At 33.3% G+C, this 21,914-nt stretch overlaps 1 protein-coding gene across 3 annotated transcripts in view; it reads left to right on the top strand.

Annotated features, from left to right (window-relative positions):
• Positions 1–235: 235 nt before the first annotated feature.
• LOC148600002 (uncharacterized) overlaps positions 236–21,914 on the top strand; it is a 38,742-nt gene continuing 17,063 nt past the window's right edge. Inside the window, exons 1-3 of one of the 3 annotated variants that reach the window (XR_015917582.1) lie at positions 236–917; positions 6,917–6,982; positions 14,767–15,458. The gene's annotated coding sequence lies outside the window, so the exon portion shown is untranslated. Of the gene's footprint in view, positions 918–6,916; positions 6,983–9,570; positions 9,656–14,766; positions 15,459–21,914 lie in introns of those variants that run through there. The other 2 variants (XM_088556991.1, XM_088556994.1) reach the window with 2 other exon arrangements.

The raw sequence follows: 21,914 nt of genomic DNA, 5'->3' as shown, positions 1-21,914 counted from the left end.
AAACGAAGTTCGTAAATTCCCGTCGAACATCAGTGACAATCGTCTGCTTGATCAACTTCTCGGTGTTGTACGATGTTCGCGTAGAATAAATCCGAGATATCCGAATTAGCGCCCAAATGCATTATGGATTCTTTGGTTTTGGACAAACCATTTATACGTAAACAACATCTCCTAGCAACCCGATCACTGTAAACATGGCCGACTCTTGACAATATAAATATTTGGGTAGGGGTAATATTTTTGAAACGTCATTTTTGAAAATTAGTTTTTTTTTTTTTTGTGGTTCATTTATGTAGAAAGTTGAATTAACTATCGAATGATACCAAATTTCAGACGTTTTAGTAATGTAATAACCTATAGAATCGAATTTATATGTATTTTGACCTAAGACTCGGAAATCCCACTTTTTGCATTTCTTGATATATTCTGACTACGAAAATCGTAAAACTGAAACATTTGGGCTACATGATAATACTGTAAAAATTAATTTTTGCCTCATTGAGATATAAACAGTAGCCAAAAATACAAAAATGATTCAGTTTATTTTGTGGCGACGTAAATAGGAGATATAAGGGTACCTGAAAATCATATTTTGGTTGATGAGTGGAGGGGGTGCACGGGGGTATCTCAGCCCACGTACTAATATTTTCCTATATCAAATTAAATCTAAAATTTGGTTTATACATATCAAAACCACTTAAAGTCCAAACAATGGAATATATAGAAAAATGATCTCAATAGATTAAACTATTCAATATAAGGGTAATGTCAACAGATCATTTATCTATTCCATTTGACATTGAAATTTTGTTACGTTTAAACTAACAATGAGTCATGTGATAATTTAAATGTTATGATTGGGAAATACCACATGAACACGAATTCATAACAGACCAGACAGGTCTCCGATTCTACCAGTAAGTTTTTTTTATTTGTTTACATTGCTCATGTAACCTATATTATGATTTAACAATTGGCCAAAACCATTACACTATTGATATGTAAATATACAACAAAGCAAACACAGACAGAACGAAAAAAGAAAACATAAAGAGATGTTCTCAATATACAGGCAAAATTATTCCACATGATTTTCACACGAATTTCACATGATTTTCACCTAAATTGAGCAAATAAACTAAGTGAGAGAGTTCACGTGAAATTCGGGTGAATGGAGCCTTCAAAATCATGTTAATTTCATATGCATTTCACATGAATTTCGTGTAAAGCTCGATTAACATGAATTTCAGGTGAAAAATATTTGCCTGTGTAGTACAAGGAGTCTTGTTGTTTGATTTTGCTCCATTCTTGAACAGTGGAAAGTCTGATCCACAATTATGTACTAAAAACAGTAGGAGAATAACTTTACTTTACACTTTACTTAAAATATTATCAAATTTTATGCAACGACCAGTTTATTTCATTTATGAACACGTGATTTCATTCAGTCCAAAATCCCGGTTTTTTGTTTACCTGAATTATTGATTATCAAAATTTCATTTATCGAATTATGTTTCACCAAATCTATTATTTTTGCTTTATTTATATAATGATACATTTTTTGAAATACATGATATTACAATAGTTTTAATCTCTTCGGTTTTTTAATTGTTGAGACACATTTGTGATTGAGTCGGACAATGCCGGATTTTAATCACTAGCTGAATGAAAGGTTTCACTGGCAGAGCAAGAAATGCTTACACTCACGTTTTCTTGTAGTTTTATAGTGCTAGTACTTCATTTTTTTCAGTTTCAAATAACAAGTAGGCTGCTAGAGCAGGGTTATGCTGCTACAATATTGAAGTCATCACTTCAAAAGTTTTATGGCCGTCATCATGAACTCGTGAACCGTTACGGTGTATCCATCTGCGCCATGAAAACTGATTTGTTCAACGTGTCATGGTTTTTATTTCCTCTTTCGTTTACCCCGGTCTTTTTATGAGCATCTCCGCTGGTGTTTCTAGAAAAACAGAGGACGCTTACCCTACCGGTGCACCTGGTCCATGCTTTCAGTTTTTTTGTGATTCCATGTTGCTCATTTGCTTTTGTTACTGTTGCATGCATGATTTTAGTAACGCTATGTTCTTTGTTGTGTATGTCTGTTTCCCATGTCTGGTCTTTTTCCATGGATTACATTCTTTAGATTACCGTTATAACCTTGGTCCCCTCGATTATTCATCCATACATTTATCAAATGATTGTGTTGATTGCGAAATAAAGAGCTTCATTATAGTTATTAGAAATACCGCCAATTTAATGCCGCGATAAAACGTTTTCAATGGATTTAAATACCCATAATTAGAGATAACAAAGTTCCAGTTCTTCCTTAACAACTTTGAATAGATTTTTATATGGCTATCTAACAAAACATTTTAATTATAAACAAACAGTAATAAAATATTGTAATTTAGGAAATTTGAATAAGTAGAGATAATGATAAAAGTAATTATTTCTTTTTTAAAACGTCAACGAAATCGCATTTATTGTTTTCTGGAGTCCATTTAATAGGGGTTAAAATGTTCACACGTGTTGTGCCTAATAGTCTTCTGTTTAAGGTTACACTATTCTCCTACATGTAGATATCCATTCTTGCATGACATTGTACTTAATTCAAAATCATTACAGCTGGTGCATAGTTTTAGTTTTTTGAATCATTGTTGTACAGTACGATATACGGCTGTTTATAGTAGAAAAACACACGTCCATTTCCTTTTTCATATAACTCTTGAAGTCAGTGATATGTTTGCATATATTCAATTTCACTAAAGCCTATCAAGCTTCCGTTTGAAACAGAATTAAATCTTTTCAAATTACTCTGATGCTTACATGAGACTGATGTCAAATTCTGAGTACAAACGTTCCAATGATTTGAAAGAATTTGGTTCCTTACTCTTAGTCTATCTTAAAATATAACTGTATAAATTCCGTACATTCCGGTTAAATATAATTTTCATGACTTATTAAAATTTAAGACGTAGTGCTGCATTCTGATTTTGTGCACGTTGCTGTCTGACATTAAGTCAACCATATAATAAAAAAAATGTACATTGAAATGTTTTATTTTCTATCTCAAATTTGATACAAGACATGACCAGTTGGTTCATTGTTTAACAAGATTGATAAATCAAAGAATTTGAAGGTTACTGGATTTAACTCAGTTCCAATTAGAAAAATGTCACTACTGGGATGGGACAATTTACTCTTCGATATAGTCTGTCATTTTCGGATTTTGTATTTACTGTACTGGTTTCTTATCTACAGGTTTTATTTGTTGTTTTATTAATTGATTGGTTTCTTATGGTGTGTGTAACATCCTATTGGAGATATTAATTCACCATTAAACAATCGCGGACACCAGCCTTTGTATCAATTACACAAGGTGTACCAGATCTTTATTCACGTTGGCAAGCAACCCAAAATCGGACAAATTATTACAACACCGAATTGTTTTCTCACTCTATCTTGTAAGCATAACTTTGATCATTCTATAATCTAGAGAAATAATTTATATTGGTACTAATGCTCGATCTACCAAAACAAAAACATTATTACAATAACCTGGTATTTGATCCGCAATATATTCCCGCTTTGGTAAAGCAATGAATTCTTTTGTGATTGCGTGATGACAAATATTTATGTTGATGACTATAAGAACACCATCAAATGAAGTAATATTATACTATGTTGATTCTTTATTAGTACAGATATCTAGAGTTACAAAAGTTTACTGAAAGGGAATGCAGGAAATGCTCTTTTTGTACTTTAGAAAGTACTGCTCTTAATTTATGGTTAACTTGTTTGATCTATTTAGGGTAATGTTTCGCCATTTCTATTTGTTTCTGTATTTACATCATGATACAGTGTAATCGTCAAACATTTTATCGCTCCGTTGTTTTAAAAGGGACCGTCTGTAACTAAAGTCGGGAAACAACATTTGCTACACCACTGCTTGATAAATATCACTTGCAATATGTGTCGGTTACAGCTGGCGGACCAAGACATGCTGACACTACCGTAGCATTATATCTTATTCCGTTATTCCCATTTGTTTTTTGTTTTTTTTTTTTGCCTTTGTGTTTGCTTTTTGTTTTTGTTTTTGTTTTTGTTTTTTTGTTTTTGTTTTTTTTGGGGGTTTTTTTTGTTGTTTTTTTTTGTCTTTCCTTTTGTATTTGTTCTTTTTATCTGTTTCTGTTTGTGTGTGCGTTTGTGTACTATGGCTATATTTTGAGTCTCAAATGTTAATATGGGATTAAGGGAGACAATTTTTACAACGTAATGAAATTTAGACGTTCTGTTTGAAGTTTGTTTTTCTGTACTCCTCATTCCATCCAATACTCAGTTGATCCGGTTGATTACAAAATGTACATCTTTTTAATAGCTATCTGAAATCAAGTAAACGGACACGACTCAACGTTTTTCTTCTTTATCAGCAGAACTGAATACACGTTTAGTCGGCTACCTGCTAAAACCAACGTCTTAACTTTTTATGTGAAAAAATCCATTCTTCATTATTTTAATGATGTACATAAAAATACAGGCATTACTTCGAATGCCCTTGAAGTATTGCAGTTGATATTTGGGAAAAGGCTTACTGTTTCTTTTTTTACTGGTTTATGATGTGACAGTTAAATATAGTGGTATAAAATTCCGCTGTTCTGTTTGGACGCAGCTTTCATGTTTCCTTAATTAAAACTTCCACTCGTTGTTGAGTTCTAGATATTGATTTCCTTGTTAATTCAATTTTCACATGCGTTTATTGCTATATAAATATTCCATAAACATTCTCGACCTAAACAACCTTATTGGTGGTAATAGTGTGTATATCCATCTCTTTTATACTGGTTTTGGCGCATGACTGAACAGTCACATGCAGGTATACCAATTTGGTATCCTTGCAACTAGTATTAATTTTCCAATAACCGAAATTAATGGCTAAAATCATATTAGTAAAGTATTGAATATATAGGTTACCTAGCAATAAATTATGATGCCTTATATAAAATAAAGAAATTTGCCGAACACATAATGATTCAAAATAATGTCACATAAATATCTATAAGCTTTCTGCTTTAATTATATAGATATATTGTGCATATTACTCTATCAAGCATATAATTAAGTCCATCATATATGTTGCCTAAAAAAGAACCTCTACCGGAAAAAATATATGTTTGACTTTTTTTTTATAACATCACGATATTTTCATTACGGTAAACATATCTGACGTTCAAGGTTTACATATATCCCCATTGGCAATGAATTAGTTGAATGAATTGATAAAAGCTGCGTCATGATTTCTATCTGGAATAAAGCCAATGTCTTTTGTTTCCTGTACACTTTTTTTAAAAACGTCCATTCATTATTCAAATGATTTGATTGATTAGAAGTTTTTAAAATTTTATTTGGAACCACGCAAACAGACAAGTAGATATAACGTTTGTATTCCTTTTCAACAACCTTGGAAGCAAATTTGTAAACTTAATCAAAAACTCACTAAACTGTTTACTGCACTTCAATCAGTGAAAACCCAAATTCAAGGAAAATCTATAAAAAAAAATATTCATTTTTAATTTGGTTAATTGTTAGGTAAGAGCTTCTTTCAAGTTTTTAAACGATTCGGTCTGAAATAAAGCAAAGGGTGAAGTATGCAGGTATAAAGCAACATTCTTTACTTGGCTACATAACAAATCAATTACAGTCCAAGCAAAGAGTTCGACTTTAGTTTGTATTTCAATACATTTAAATATTCACAATTGAAGATGTCAAAACAGATATTTTATCTCTTTAATTAACTTGTTAAAAGCGTCTGGCGATTGATATCAGTCCACTATATATTATATCTAATAAGGAGACTAATAACCACACGTATAACGTTGACAAATAGCCCACGGTAAAAAGTACAATACTGTCCCTAATGTGGATATACATACAAGCATGAGTTCGTACTACATGCAAAAGCATTATATTTCCCCTTGGGTAAGGGCAATTGATATTTAATGAAAGGCGTCTATTTTTACCTTTTGGTTCATAGTAAGATAACGATAGACATCAGATTAATGCTACACATTTTTACACGATGGTATAACTATAAAGATCTAACCTTCAGTCTGGATGTAGTTTTATGTTGTCTTATCACACCGAGCATTCATTTTTTAACCAATTTGAATGCAAGATGAAAAACTACTTATTAGATTTCAATATTTCTATCCTGAATCAAGCCAACAGACATATAGACAGACAAAATTAATATTTCAAGGATAATACACGATATTTTCACTTAGATTTAACGTTTCACGTGATTGACAACCTGTCGAACTTGACGCTTTCCGGATTTCACTCACTCACGTATATAATCATGTGGCGAACGATATTGTTGAAAAAAAATTGGTAACGCAGTTTTGACCACTTTTAAAACGTTATACAATCACCATTTAGTAACTTACCCATCTCTATTAAAGGTGGAGATGGTAGTAGTAACTGAAGAGCATAAAAAAGGTTCTTAAAAGTGTTTTCAAATTCACAAAACAAGATAATACGCGTGCTAAGCTCGCTTTATAATGTATAGAAATTCGGTCTATTTTTTTTCCCATGCTGACCACTTGAGAAACTTTTGACAAGGCAAAAACACTACATCTCTATCTATTATTGAATCTTTGACATGTAGTAAAACACATGCTAAACAAAACGTTTCAAAGACCTACATGTAATTTAATGATCAGAACTGCTCGGACATTATATATTCAAAGGGAACCTACTAAAAGCTTTGCTTAAATTTAAGGCAAATACCTTCTTCATATTGTTTATAGTTCAATATAACATGGAGATTCTAGCTTTTTTATTACGACAAATTCTAAACTTTTATTAACAAAGTATAAAAAAGTTATTTTTATAGATTTCTGTCATCTGTTTTTTTCAGGTATTTTCCTTAACGATCCATTTTGAATAAGCATTGGTTTAAACTTCAAAGCGGAAAAAAACAACGGTAAGTTATTAGACAGACCTTATCGAACATAAGGGCATGCTCCCAAAATATGTAACCTGGCTAATTTGATTTAACCTGTAAACCAATTCACGTTTTCTTTTGTGAACGTCGTGTATACAAATTGTGGTTTAATTGTTATCTCCATAATAGACGTTTTTGAGTACAATGCTGCTAACGAGTTGTCACTCCTTGAAACATGTGTACAGCATACCGACGTTTACAATATTAATATGATTGCATGATATTTCTTTTTGTTGCTTATAGTTTTGTTTTTCGTTATCTAATTGACTCTTGCTTAAACATTGTATGCAGGACTTAGACTTGCTATTAAATATAGACTTTCTGCCGTCTTACAATATGTTATAAACCATTGGTATCAATCCTTACTCGGACGCCACAAACCATACTGAGTGTATTTGCCTCTTTTTTGTTTGCAGAATTGAAGCTGTTTTTTTTTTTCATATTTCTCTAAACCAAGGCCAGCGTCTTCCTGTTGTTATTGACGCGTGCCATCACTGCAAAATACAAATGTCATAAAGCGTATTTACTTCTTCCGGCCGGTTTTAAATGACATCATAAAGATCCATGTAGTTAACCATGAACATTTTCTCAAAAGGCATGGTTAAATGAGGTTCAATATAAATCCCTTCTCGTGAATGTGCGAACTATATCACACAAAATGATGTTTGTAGGAGCTTCTCTTGTGCGTGAGTTAGTGGCCCCTTTACGGGCAATATTTGTTTTGTATTATTCCAAACAGTAGTTTAGTTACTATTTAGAAATCGCATTTCTGTAGCGGTCACTATAGGCTTTTCGTCGTCATAGCACATGGCTTGATTGCTCCTTAAGCAGGTTTTATGAGAGAACTGAAATTTAAATAAATCAAAGATATTAGTAATTTAAAACGTATGAATTAGGGCCGACCCAATGTCAAGTGCAGAATGCCCCTGGAACCTGTGCCACAACAAAAGTTTTATGGTCGTCATCATGAACTCGTGGATCGTTACGGTGTATCCATCTGCGCCATGAAAACTGATTTGTTCAACTTGTCATAGTTTTCCTTTCCTCTTTTGTCTACCCTGGACTTGACTTTTTATGAACAACTCGGTGGGTGTTTCTAGAAGAGCAGAGGACGCTTACCCTACCGGTACACCTGGTCTATGCTCTCAGTTTTTAGTGGAGTCCGAGTTGCTCACTTGCTTTTGTTACATTGTATGTATGATTTTACTTACTTTATGTTCTTTGTTGTGTATGTCTGTTTTCCATGTCTGGTCTTTGTCCCTGGATAACATTCTTTTGATCACCGCTATAACATTGGCTCCCTTGATTACTCATTCACTTGTATAATAATATTATGTTGTCGTCGCCTTCTTAGATATGTTGTGTCAAAACAATAACTGGAGTATTGGAGAATATAATTATTTGAGTTTGAACCACAAGGTGCCATAACAAGAAAGAAACCCTTAAAAGATCGAGGAGGTTCTGGCGGAAACCATTTAATAAAAAGGGGGCTTCTTCAATTGCATTATATTCGACGTAACATACAGCACATTTTCGATATGAAGCTCTATTTGTTAAACTGTCGGGACATATCGCTAGAGTTGTCTCTCTTTTATTTAATCTGAAGATAGTTCGCATATATGCATGACGTTATAGTTCCAACGAGTCGTTTATTGGCTGAAATCGTGCGTAACAAATCCTTTCCGGAAAATCCTATACTAATATCCGCCGTGTTGGTTTCTACGGGACGATTTGTTGACAAACGAAGTTCGTAAATTCCCGTCGAACATCAGTGACAATCGTCTGCTTGATCAACTTCTCGGTGTTGTACGATGTTCGCGTAGAATAAATCCGAGATATCCGAATTAGCGCCCAAATGCATTATGGATTCTTTGGTTTTGGACAAACCATTTATACGTAAACAACATCTCCTAGCAACCCGATCACTGTAAACATGGCCGACTCTTGACAATATAAATATTTGGGTAGGGGTAATATTTTTGAAACGTCATTTTTGAAAATTAGTTTTTTTTTTTGTGGTTCATTTATGTAGAAAGTTGAATTAACTATCGAATGATACCAAATTTCAGACGTTTTGTAATGTAATAACCTATAGAATCGAATTTATATGTATTTTGACCTAAGACTCGGAAATCCCACTTTTTGCATTTCTTGATATATTCTGACTACGAAAATCGTAAAACTGAAACATTTGGGCTACATGATAATACTGTAAAAACTAATTTTTCCCTCATTGAGATATAAACAGTAGCCAAAAATACAAAAATGATTCAGTTTATTTTGTGGCGACGTAAATAGGAGATATAAGGGTACCTGAAAATCATATTTTGGTTGATGAGTGGAGGGGGTGCATGGGGGTATCTCAGCCCACGTACTAATATTTTCCTATATCAAATTAAATCTAAAATTTGGTTTATACATATCAAAACCACTTAAAGTCCAAACAATGGAATATATAGAAAATTGATCTCAATAGATTAAACTATTCAATATAAGGGTGATGTCAACAGATCATTTATCTATTCCATTTGACATTGAAATTTTGTTACGTTTAAACTAACAATGAGTCATGTGATAATTTAAATGTTATGATTGGGAAATACCACATGAACACGAATTCATAACAGACCAGACAGGTCTCCGATTCTACCAGTAAGTTTTTTTTTATTTGTTTACATTGCTCATGTAACCTATATTATGATTTAACAATTGGCCAAAACCCTTACACTATTGATATGTAAATATACAACAAAACAAACACAGACAGAACGAAAAAAGAAAACATAAAGAGATGTTCTCAATACACAGGCAAAATTATTCCACATGATTTTCACACGAATTTTACATGATTTTCACCTAAATTGAGCACATAAACTAAGTGAGAGAGTTCACGTGAAATTCGGGTGAATGGAGCCTTCAAAATCATGTTAATTTCATATGCATTTCACATGAATTTCATGTAAAGCTCGATTAACATGAATTCCAGGTGAAAAATATTTGCCTGTGTAGTACAAGGAGTCTTGTTGTTTGATTTTGCTCCATTCTTGAACACTGGAAAGTCTGATCCACAATTATGTACTAAAAACAGTAGGAGAATAACTTTACTTTACACTTTCCTTAAAATATTATCAAATTTTATGCAACGACCACTTTATTTCATTTATGAACACGTGATTTCATTCAGTCCAAAATCCCCGTTTTATTGTTTACCTGAATTATTGATTATCAAAATTTCATTTTTTGAATTATGTTTTACCAATTTTGTTATTGGCTGCTTTATTTACATAATGATACATTTTTTTTTAATTACATGATATTACAATAGTTTAAATCTACTCGGTTGTTTTATTATTTAGACACATTTGTGGTTGAGTTGGACAGCTTCATTGTTTTTGTTAGACATTTTCCGGATTTTAATCACTAGCTGAAGTAAAGGTTCCACTGGCGGAGCAAGAAATACTTACACTTATACGTTTTCTTGTGGATTATACTGCTACTATTATACTTTTTTCAGTTTCGTCTTGTATTTCGTTGTCTTGAGTTTTTACTTGTTGTCTATTTTATTCGGTACGCTTTATATGTAGATTTATCGGTTGTACTGAATTGCCCTATTATTAAAGCTTCGGAATTTTTGCCGAAGGAAGTTCGAGACAAATGTCATAAAAGTCTAATGTTCTGTTTGTATGGTGTTTTATGTACCACTTTATATATACACCTTCCTTCACTCTTATGAGGCTGACTATAGCTGATCTGATCAGAAAGAAGGAATATCGTTTAGCTAGATCCTTGAATCTCAGTTTCCGCTATACAGATGACGTATTATCTTTAAACAATCCTAATTTTGGGGATTTGATACATTGCATCTACCCCAAAGAACTTGAGATAAAGGATACTACAGACACTGTGAAGTCAGCCTCTTATCTTGACCTACACTTAGAAATCGATGGCAAAGGAAAACTAATGACGAAACTTTACGACAAACATGATGACGTTTCATTCAGAATTGTCAACTTTCCTTTCATCTGTGGAAACATCCCTTCAGCACCTGCGTATGGAGTGTTCATATCACAACGATATGCCAGAGCTTGCCAAGACTACGCAGGCTTTTTGTATCGCGCCGTTAAAATTCTTACGAATAGGCTTCTGGAGCAGGGGTATGTTGCTACAAGATTGAAGTCGTCACTTCAAAAGTTTTATGGCCGTCATCATGAACTCGTGAATCGTTACGGTGTATCCATCTGCACCATGAAAACTGATTTGTTCAATGTGTCATGGTTTTCATTTCCTCTTTCGTTTACCCCGGACTTTCATGAGCAACTCCACGGGTGTTTCTAGAAAAGCAGAGGACGCTTACCCTACCGGTGCACCTGGTACATGCTCTCAGTTTTTGTTTTTTTTTTTTTTTTGTGGAGTCCGTGTTGCTCATTTGCTTTTGTTACTTTTGCATGTATGATTTTAGTAACTCTATGTTCTTTGTAGTGTATGTCTGGTCTTTGTCCCTGGATTACATTCTTTAGATTACCACTATAACCTTGGTTCCCTTGATTACTCATTCACTTGTATAATAATATTATGTTGTCGGCGCCTTCTTAGATATGTTGTGTAGACAATAACTGGAGTATTGGAGAATATAATCATTTAAGTTTGTACCACATACCAAGAAAGAAACCTTTAAAAGATCTTGGAGGTTCTAACGGAAAACATTACGTAAAAAGGGGGCTTCTTCAATTGCATTAGTATTCCCAACGGTCTGTGTACCTAGTACCAATTTCAATGTACATTGTACCATGTTTTATGTTCATACCGTGTATTATGTCCAATCCACGTACCTTGTCTATTCCATGTACCATGTCAAGTCAATGCACAGTGTTCAATGAAATTCCGTGCTCCAATTTATGTAATTATATCATAAGCCCAAAACATATTTCATTTACCTGTATCAAGCATTGATGTTTAAGTTTTGAAATATTTTAATAAATTCATTCTGATCCACACATTCAGTCTTGTAAACTGAATTAATCACAAGGAGCTGTCAGTAATGTATACGATTTGTCGAGTTTCCTGTTCTAAATTTTCACGGTCCTTTTCGGATAATCGCACTATAATCGCTCCAAGAATCATAATCCCTTTATAATTAGCTGTGTGCATTTTTTATATTCACCGGAATGAGGTCGGTCTATTTCAGTCCAATTTTGTGAAGCACTTTGATTCCAGCAAGACAACTCATCGTGTCTGCCATTGCAGGGATGACGACGTTTCTCTGTTGAGAAGTTACGACGTTAAATCCTAGCTGGTTTTAATCATCCTCAACGACTTTAACAGTGCTATTGATGAATGGTTGTGGTTGTGAATGACGTTTGTCCCATGTATCTGACATTTGGGAATATAGGTGATGGTCAAGGTGTATTACCTTCTTTCCTTGTTGTGAAACGGTTGCGGCACACAGTAAATCAAATACTGCACTTTCACTTTCCTCACTATGTTTTGTCTTTGTGATCTTATTTTCAACTTTTTGGTATCCTTGGTCATATTACCAATTTTCCTCCTGCGATATGTGCTCGAGGTGGCTTCTGCTCCCTGAGTGTCAAGAAGACGTGATGTTGAATGTTTACCAGATTCCTTTGCTTGGACAAATTTAAAGCGTCATATCCTGATTTTTATCCCCAAGAGCTCTATTTGTATGTCTTGGTCACTTAGTCAACGAGTTAGTACGTCTCGTAAAATGGCTTCAGTGTAGTCAACATCACGATCACATCCTGGGCATGTCCTTGTGAATTTACATACCCCCGCCTGACTTCGAAGTATTGCACCAAACTGTCTCATCGCGATCCTGAGCCATGCCATGGAGAGCTACACTTGCACCATCGTATTTTCTTCTCTCACTGCTAGTGTGCGCGTGGCTATAATGATGTCTTGTTCAGGTTTATCGACAAGTAAACCACCAGCAGCTCTTGTGCGGTCTCGACGCAAAGATTTATCATAACTCTCAAGAAGCTGTATTTTAGTGGCTTCAACATAGTTTTTCCACCGAGAAAGGAAATAAGTCCAATCTTCACTAGAACCCACTGCAGAAGCAGTTGGTGTTTTGACCTTTTCAACTTTTGCTGATATGTTGCCGCCAGCGTTTGCGGAGTGTACTGTTGCGTGAGCTGTGAGTAAAGCTGCAATGACAATAGCATCGAGATCGGCTGTGTCATACTCGCAATCTGGTACCGGGCAATGAACTGCAGGCATGTTTATAGCTGAAAGTGTTCTGTAAGTAAGTCCTCAGGCGTGGTAGTAAGATATCCCCATTATAAATGAGTATAACACTGTTTTTTCATATCTTTATATTGACATCATAAATGATGGAGATCTGAAACAATACAAAAGGGAATTAACAATAACCATACTGATATTCCTCTAGTTTAATCATTATATTCATAATCTAAATTGAAAATGATGACTTTTTTGTCTAAAAGTAACTTTTAAGATCATTAGCACCGGCAATAAACAACATGATTCACATGATCCGCCTCGGCTAAACAAGAGCGCGACTTCTATTGTTCTCGTCGCGGTAGGTTTCTGGCTGCATATATTGCATATCGAGTTTACTTTACAACCTAACCTTGATATACATGTAGCTATCTGTTATGTGGATGGTAAGAACAAAACAAGGTAAGAATTTAATTGCATTGGCAAAAACGTTCTGCAGTAAAAACTGTGCATAAAGCAAGAGTTAACAAATTATTTTGCGGATCAAGGGTATATCAAAAGATTCATGTTTCCCTATTCTCATAAGATTAAAGTTGCATTAGCTGCCACATTTGTTCAGTTTTGATTCTACTGCATTTTGCTGAATCAATGAAATAAGTTTGTAGTAATGCAACTGATGCAATAAATGTCGTTAATACCTACAGAATAGTTTGAGAACAACGTTTTTTAATCAGAGAAGATCGATAGCTCTGGTCTAATTATTTTTCGACATTACGTCCGAAGATTGCCGACAGGATATACACCTGGGCTAAAAATACTTTAACCTTTGCAAAAAAATAACAATAACTGATGCAGAGGTCAGCACGTGTTTGTTTTCATTTCATTTCATCTATTTCTTGATTAGTTTTCAAAGAAATGATGACCATATTTCGACCACATTATATCACAGTACGTAAATTTCAAAAGGATCTTTGCGTTATATTCGATTATTTTTTTCTTTTACGGCTTGAGTTCATCGGTCTTCCTTGCCGTTGAATAACTACTTTCGCTTTGCAATCAGATTTGTTACTGAAGAAGCGACCATTACAGCACATGCGCGGATTAAGATCACCAGAAATAAAATGCATACGAATTTATCCAGGTCGAATTTTTGTCTTGCAAGACAATAAATATATAAACACCTATTTCATGTATTTAAAGCATTTTATTTGTGAATATCAAATAAAATCATACAGGAAAAGTACAATTGATAAGAAATAATTCAAAATTTAGGCATATTTTGACAGAAATACATTTTACGAAAATGACAGCTAATTCAGCTTTAAGTTTCCCTTTTAAAAGTCAACTACATGTAAGGACTCTGTTATTGTTATGTATCGATGGTAACTGATCTTGGTTATTGTCCAAATTTCTGTTTCAAGTGACTTTTTTCACTATATCAACAAAAATATGTTTAAAAAAAACAAGAAATTTGTGATACACACTCGTGATTTCAATCAGGATATGAAGAAAATAAAAAAAAGACCTTGGTAAGCAGTCAGTTATTGTTGATTTTTTTTCCAAAATAGATCCCACCATACAACATACATATGACTGTACCTACAGGAAGAATGTGTTTAATTTCAAGCCACTGTGATGATCTAGTAGCTGTGAAAACTATGGTGGAAAAAAATGTTATGGTAACACGGACAAGGGTAAAACAGTAAACCCTCCTCTTACATGACTTGACGACAGAACTTTTTAAGTGTACAAAAAGAATTCACATTGAAGCAAACAGACTCCCCCCTCAAAATATGATAAAAACAAAACAAATGCTAGCAAACAAACAAAACAAACTATCTTTGTTGCAACATGGATAATACTGATTCAGGGGTCGCGCTGGGCTTCGCCAATGTCGCAATCTGCGACTTTTTATTTTACCTACGTTTTGTGTATCAAAATTGCCAGGAAGTTTATCAGCAACAGATATTTTCTCTAATTAAACAATTGTGTTGAGACCTGGGCAGAGTTAATTTACCGTGACCAATTTACGACTGAAGGCAATTAAAGGTAATTAGACCAGACGACCGTGTGCGACAATTTATTCCTTCTGTTTATTTATACTCATCGCCATATTAGATAGGTACAGATATATTATGGATAATATGTACAATATTTACTGTATTTACAACAAAGCGTATGTGTTTAGCCAGGAGGGCACATATTCTTAATAATAACACGTATAAACTTACATATTTGGACCAATTGATCTTTGTTACATGAAGACATTAATTCATTAAACAATAACACATTTGGCCTAGTATATCATTTTCTATAAATAAACTTTTTTCGATACTCTAGAAAAAAAGAACACGTCATCATATGATGATATTCATCACCTACATCTTTAACATCACAAAATGTACATAATCTGTTTTCTCTTAAAATGTTGTTCCATCGACCTTGTTTTATAGGCAGTCTGTGATGAGTGGTCCAAAATTTGCAAAATAAAAAAATAATCTTTATCTTCCAAAATATCAAAGTATTTCTCAAATACAAGATCTCCCTTAAAAATTCTATAATTTACAGCTTTAGCACTTTTATGAACCATATCATGCCACTCCTTGTTGAAATTGATCTGATAAGCATGTTTTAACCACAGCCTATAACTAAGTATCACTACGAAAAGTCTAAGTATCCATACATAAGAAAGACCACATTCACCGAGTACCTTTTTAACATAAAGAAGCCATGGAAATGAAATACCACGGTTTGATTGTATCTTGTACAATAATTTATACATTACATACGAACATTTTCTCTGCTTTCCAGACACAAGTTTAGTCCAGTATGTTACAGTTCTATGTTTTAATTCTTAAAGTAATAGATGGCGACCCAATTCACCATAATCCATAACACTTGAAGTTGAAGACTTTACGCGTAGCAAACCTTTGCAAATTTTTAGGTGAACCTTTTCTTTTGGTTCAGTATTTCCGAAGCCCCAAACTTCTGTATATATAGTATATAGTAATATAGGTTTTACAACCTTATCAAACAGATCTAGTTGACAAGAAATCAATAGGCTATGGTGTCTACCTCTCTTGAGTATCTCATACATAGCCTTCATTCCCTTTTATGCCTGTGATTGTATTGCTTTCGCAAATTTCCACTCTTTGAAAGGATAACACCTAAATAATTGAAATCTTTGACAATATCGATATTTTCGTTACTAAAATTAAATGTTAGATTGTTGGGCAATCCAACATTACAAAAACAAAGAACCTTAGTCTTGTTAACATTAACTTTAAGTCTCCAAGTTTCACAGTACTAGAGAAAAAGATCTAATTGATTCTGTAGGTCCTTTGGCATTTCAGCCATCAGAGTTGAGTCATCTGCATGTAATAAAATAAAAATTGTCATATATAAATTTAGCTAATTTTCTATCTCATCACATATTGTTGACAACCATGGTGCATCATATCTACCAATAAAATCTTCTACATCATTAAGAAAAAGAGCAAACAAAAAAGGAGACAGATTTCCACCCTGTCTGACTCCAATTTCACATGGGAAATATTCAGGTGCACCTTTGTTATAAATAATATTGGATTTAGTATTCTTCTACATATTTTGAATAACATCTATCATTTTACCATTTATACTATTAAGAATACATTTATACCAAAGACTGTTTCTCCAAACTTTATCGAACGCCTTCTCAAAATCAATAAACGCGCAATATAATTTTCGCTTTTTTGTCTTAAGAATTTCGAAAAATGAACATAAAGTAAATATGTTATCAATGATAGAAATTTTTGTCTAAAGCCTGTCTGGTTCTCATTCAATATCAGAAAGATATCTGAAAAAGTGTTCAGGCGTTCGCTTAGTATAGCTGTAAAAATTTTACCCAAGCAGTTTACAATCGTAATGGGTCTAAGATTTTTAGGGTCATTGCTACCTCCCTTACTCTTATATGTTGGAATAATATTACCAATTAACCAGGTCTATGCCATAGTACCTGTATCAAACATCAGGTTAAATAACTTTTCATAAACATCTATAAATTTCAATGAATTTGTGTGATCCCATTTGCTTAAGTTGTCTGGCCATGTCAGCTCTACATTGCTCTCAAGAGTCTTCTTATATAACGGTATTTCTTAACTGTTCCTTGTTTGCCAGTGATATTGACTTTCTAAATTTTCTATAATTTATTCTTGCAAATTTGAAGTCTATATTAAACCAAGGCTTATCATTCATGGTACACCTATGGTTTGCCTTGTTAGAATGCCGAGGTACATGTATATAAGTTCCTAAAGTGTGCTAATGAATACATCACATATCTTTCCTACAAGATCGTTTAAAATATTCGAGTTAATATTTTCTCTTGGTAATTCTAAAATTTGGGTGATTTCATTCAGCTTAGCCTGATCTATATTACACATAAAATAATTTTCTTTATTTTCATTCCATTTCTTAGTTTTCTATGTTTCATGTGACAGATCTAGTACATTTGTAACTTTCACTACCCTGTCTTTCTCACTATTATACATACTCATGGAAATACGCAAAGGACAATGCACATCTGAATATAGTTTCGAAAACTCTAGAACTTTGAAACTAAGAAAACTACTCAAACAATCAACAGAACTGATGTAATAGTCAACAATGCTCGCGTTTTTACATGTAAATTTATCCTGTTGGTCACCATTCACCCTTCCGTTAAGTATAAACATGCTGTTATATTTATAAAAATCAAGTAACTGTGTACCAAATCTGTTTTTGTCTTTATCACTTTTAATCCTATCTCTGGGGATATTAAGCTCGTCTAAAAAAAGCAAGTTATCATCTACGTATTCAACGGATCCTTGTCATCGAATTTGAAATACTCCAATTCATCTGAGGTTCTTGCATTTAAATCCCTAATAAAGAGATATACTTATACCTGTAAGAGAGGGTCAAATATTCATTTTCTATTTGACAAATTGCATCAACGGAAGTATACCTTGTATATTCCGGAGGAATATGCACGATACCAAAAACTGCATCGCTATCTTGTTTTACGAGTTTTGCATTTGGAAGTACAATACAGTTAGGTCATTTCTTAACATTTAGTCTCATTTTGTTAAAAAATAAAGCTGTTTTGATGCAGTCTGCACAGAAATTTCAAGTGTTTTGTCATAAAAAAGTGCATATTTTCTAAATCCTTGGTGTGTGGAGGTTCAAGTCATCTATAAGTAATTTAGTGATTATTCTTTTAAAATCGAGTAGCCATGGAAACATACTGAAAATAGTATTACTGAGTTTTAGTACAAATCAGGGGTGCCTTTCCAAAACTAACAGCCAATTACTATATTTTATAAAATATCAGGCACTTAGACACTACCACAGGATGAAAGCATGCATGGAGTAGGTGAAAAAAAGGTAAAAATAATAAGACCCTTCCCGATTAATTCTCTCACAGTTTTAGTTCCAAAAGTTCGTGCGAAATAAGGTAATTTGAAAATCAGCCATCTAAGGTAGTATAATACAATTAGGTCATTTCTTAATATTTGGTCTCATTTTGTTGAAATAAAGCTCTCTTGAGGCAGTCCACACAGAAATTTCTAGTGTTTTGTCATAAACAAGTGCATATTTTCTAAATCCTTGGTGTGTGGAGGTTCATTTATAAGTAATTTAGTGATTATTCTTATAAAATCCAGTAGCCATGGAAACATACTGAAAAAAGTATTACTGAGTTTTAGTACAAATCAGGGGTGCCTTTCCAAAACTAACAGCCAAATACTATGTTTTATAAAATATCAGGCACTTAGACACTACCACAGGATGAAAGCAGGCATGGAGTAGGTGGAAAAAAGGTAAAAATAATAAGACCCTTCTCGATTCATTCTCTCACAATTTTAGTCCCAAAAATTCATGCGAAATAAGGTATTTTGAGAATCAGCCATCTGATGCTGAGTAGAGAAACTAATACGGCAGGGGGCTGAAACGTTCTGGATACCATTTTACATTCAGATTACACCTGTTTACCATAACATATATTACATCTGTCTATGTATGAATGCTTATTTAAATTTAAACAATATATCCACCAAATTTCAACGTTTAATTTTAAGTTTTACAAAATTTGACCGGGGTAACTTGGTTTGTGAAACAGTGCACCTTAATGTAACTGTATAGTGCACCTTTAAGGAGAAGAGAACTTTTTAAGTTGTGTATGTCTTGTGATTTTGTAAAAGCTCTATTAATATGGAATTAACAAATACCAGATTTATTGAAATTGAACATAAGATGTTGATTCTAGAGCAAATCTAATGCTTGGTCTGCTCCCCTAGATAGGGGATAATTCTGCCTTGTGTTCTGCTACATGCATTCATATAATGAAAAAGGCTGTATACATGGCAAAAATGAGAAAACACATTAAGACACAGATTTTTTTCACATGTGGGCACCGAAAAAGTATTTATTTGATGTTTTTATCTCATCGTTGGTTTTCATATCCAAAAAAAAAAGTATATGAGGATGAAAGTATAGAAAATCATGGAGTTTTCCCAAAACTTAAGACTGTGTACTAATAGGTTTGTTTTGACTTTCTGTTCTGCATTGCAATACTTATTTGCACAGAAAAAAAGTTTGTTCGGTTATCCATTTTATTTATTATAAGCTAAAGTAGTAAATTTTTTTACTTAAAAGTGGTTAGAATAGCACATATCACAAGAGGATACAAGAATATCTTCTATGACGTCGCATTTGAAATGATGAAAATTCAGAAAATTTGGTTGCTAAGGACATCTTTGCACTAAACAATTAAATTTCTTAACACAAACTACATTTTCTTACTCAGTACACCTTAACCTACACAAGAAATTGTGGTTTCTACGATGAAAATCCTATTTTTTCAGATGTACGGTTCCTTAAAACTTGCCTTAAGGTAGTACAATACAGTTAGGTCATTTCTGAAAATTTGGTCTCATTTTGTTGAAATAAAGCTCTCTTGAGGCAGTCCACACAGAAATTTCTAGTGTTTTGTCATATAAAAGAGCATACTTTATAAATCCTTGGCGTGTGGAGTTTCAAGTCATTTATAAGTAATTTAGTGATTATTCTTATAAAATCCAGTAGCCATGGAAACATACTGAAAAAAGTATTACTGAGCTTTAGTACAAATCAGGGGTGACTTTCCAAAACTAACAGCCAAATACTATGTTTTATAAAATATCAGGCACTTAGACACTACCACAGGATGAAAGCATGCATGGAGTAGGTGGAAAAAAGGTAAAAATAATAAGACCCTTCCCGATTCATTCTCTCACAGTTTTAGTTCCAAAAGTTCGTGCGAAATAAGGTACTTTGAAAATCAGCCATCTGAAGCTAAGGAGAGAACCTAATGCGGCAGGAGACTGAAACGTTCCGGATACCATTTTTCATTCAAATTACACCTGTTTACCATAACATATATTACATCTGTCCATGTTTAAATGCTTATCTACATTTAATCAACATTTCCATCAAATTTCAACGTTTAATTTTAAGTTTTACAAAATTTGACGGAGGTAATTTGGTGTGTGAAACAGTCCGCCTTAATGTATAGTGCACCCTTATCCTGATGAGAGAACCTAATGCGGCAGGAGACAAAAACGTTCCTGATACCATTCTTCCTTTAAATTACACCTGTTTACCATTACATATATTACATCTGTCTATGTATAAATGCTTAACTACTTTAAACAATATATCCACCAAATTTCAACTTTTAATTTTAAGTTTTACAAAATTAGGCTGGGGTAACTTGTGTGCGAAACAGTGCGCCTTAATGTAACTGTATAGTGCACCCTTTACTCTAAACAATAAAACATATTAACAATCAGTGTCGAAGCATTCTATACAATCTTCATAATTTATCTTATATCCCAACAATATACCACCAGATTTAACTTTTGCCACTTTTTGTCTATTTTTCATGTAAACAATATATCCTAATGGGAGGTGTCAATCAAATGTATATCATTGAGCCAATCAAAACTCTCATCATGTGGTCAAAAGTAAACACAATTGTGGCCATGTGCACCTGGCTACAAATTTTCTTTAGTTTCATCATTTCAAATGCGACGTCATAGAAGATATTCTAGTATCTTTTTGTGATATATGCTATTCTAACCCATTTTAAGTAAATATGTTACTTCTTTAGCTTATAATAAATAAAATGGATAACCAAACAATTTTTTACAGTGAAAATAAGTACTGCAACGCACATAAGAAAGTCAGTTTTCCTTTCCTCTTCCGTCTACACAGGACTTGATTTTTTATTTTTTTTATGTTTCGAGAAAAGCAGAGGAGCTTACCCTACCTGTGCACCAGGTCCATGCTCAAAGTTTTTAGTGGAGTCCGAGTTGCTCATTTGCTTTTGTTACTCTGTTAACCCGTAGCAGGATATTCTGACTTTACTCAGAATTCCGAGCTTTAAGTTTGGAATTCCGAATATATTATTCGAAAATCTGTACTTAATTTCGGAAATAGTTTGGAAAGTGACGACTTAGGCATTTTTTCACTCAGAAAATGTTTGGAAATATGGACCGAATTTTTTTTACTCGGGAAATGTTCGGAAAGTAGGGACTTGGAATTTTTTCAATCGGAAAATATTCGGAAAGTAGGAACTTAGAATTTTTTCCCACGGAAAACATTCGGAGAGTTGGACTTAAGAATTTTTTTTCCAATTAAAGTATAATAGAAAAGCTGGATT

The sequence above is a fragment of the Perna viridis genome, chromosome 13 (assembly GCF_037379345.1).
Source record: "Perna viridis isolate PV_CMFRI_1.1 ecotype Kerala chromosome 13, ASM3737934v1, whole genome shotgun sequence".
In the NCBI taxonomy this organism is placed as follows: Eukaryota; Metazoa; Mollusca; class Bivalvia; order Mytilida; family Mytilidae; genus Perna; species Perna viridis.
This window is presented reverse-complemented; position numbering and strand designations above follow the sequence as displayed.